The sequence below is a fragment of the Mus pahari genome, chromosome 1, assembly GCF_900095145.1.
Source record: "Mus pahari chromosome 1, PAHARI_EIJ_v1.1, whole genome shotgun sequence".
Taxonomy (NCBI): Eukaryota; Metazoa; Chordata; class Mammalia; order Rodentia; family Muridae; genus Mus; species Mus pahari.
The window spans coordinates 41460996-41462660 of record NC_034590.1 but is presented as its reverse complement, the minus strand read 5'-3'; the positions used below and the strand labels follow the sequence as shown (position 1 = coordinate 41462660).

General features: G+C 47.5%; 1 pseudogene; it reads left to right on the top strand.

The window, feature by feature from the left end:
* Positions 1-339: 339 nt before the first annotated feature.
* Positions 340-1377, top strand: LOC110317475 (annotated as a pseudogene).
* The last annotated feature ends 288 nt before the right edge of the window (positions 1378-1665 follow it).

Below are 1665 nucleotides of genomic sequence, written 5' to 3'. Positions count from 1 at the left end.
TTTGTTTCTATTAAGATGGTGACACACAGGGCCAAAGGTATGATTACTATATTTAGCTATGGCAGTGAGACAATGCTAGGCTTCCCAATCTGCTTGAGTTATACATTTCCAGTACTGTCAACATCTGTTTATTGTGAATGGCCTACTAGCATGTGGGTAGCTAACTTTCGAACCCTTATTGTCTTTGGTGAGTGTAACAATTTCAAGTTCCTTCAGCTGCCCTCAAGTGTATCTGTCAATATTCAATCCTTCTAGAGAGATCACAGCAGGATCTGTCATAGAGAAAGTGATCTCACCTCCCTAACTTAAGAGAATAAACTACCAGCTCTCTGCTCCTCCATGTTCCAGAGACAGCCACATCTTGTACAGTGCCATCCTCGTCCCATAGACAATATTGTGAAGATTGGTGTGAATGGATTTGGCCATATTGGGCGCCTGCTTACCAGGACTGCCATCTGCTCACCACTTGGCAAAGTGGAAATTGTTGCCATCAACAACCCCTTCATTGACCTCAACTACATGGTCTACATGTTCCAGCATGACTCTACCCATGACAAATTCAATGTCACAGTCAAGACTGAGAATGGGAAGCTTGTCATCAACAGGAAGCCCATCACCATCTTCCAGGAGTGACATCCCACTAACATCAAATGGAGTGATGCTGGTTCTGAGTATGTCGTGGAGTCTACTGATGTCTTCACCACCACAGAGAAGACCTGGGGCCCACTGAAGGGTGGAGCCAAAACGGTCATCATTTCTGCCCCTTCTGCCGATGCCCTCATGTTTGTGATATATATGAATCACAAGAAATATGACAACTCACTCAAGATTGTCAGCAATGCATCCTGCACCACCAACTGCTTAGACACCCTGGCCAAGGTCATCCAAAACAACTGTGGCATCGTGGAAGGGCTCATGACCATGGTACATGCCATCACTGCCACTCAGAAGACTGTGGATAGCCCCTCTGGAAATCTGTGGTGTGATGATCATGGGGCTGCCCAGAACATAATCCCTGCATCCAATGGTGCTGCCAAGGCTGTGGGCAAGGTTATCCTAGAGCTGAACAGGAATCTCACTGATCTGGCCTTCCATGTTCCTACCACCAATGTATCCCTTGTGGATCTTACAGGCCCCCTTGGGAAACCTTCCAAGTGTGATGACATCAAGAAGGTGTTGAAGCAGGCATCTGATGGCCCACTGAAGGACATCCTGGGCTATACTGAGGACCAGGCTGTCTCCTGCAACTTCAAAAGCAACTCCCACTCTTCCACCTTTGATGCTGGAGCTGGCATTGCTCTCAATGACAACTTTGTAAAGCTCATTTCCTGGTATGACAATGAACACAGTTACAGCAACGGGGGGTGTACCTCTTAGCCTACATGGCCACCAAAGAGTAAGAAACCCTGAACCACCCACCCCAACAAGGGCACTGAGAGCAAGAGAGAAGCCCTTGGTTGCTGAGGAGTCCCTGTCCCAACTTGACCCCCAATACTGAGCACCTCCCTCGCAATTTTCATCCCAGACCCCTATAATAACAACCCTTCCTAGTCTCTTGAATACCATCAATAAAGTTCGCTTCATACACACACACACACGTGCACACATGAGAGAGAGAGAGAGAGAGAGAGAGAGAGAGAGAGAGAGAGAGAGAGAGAGAGAGAG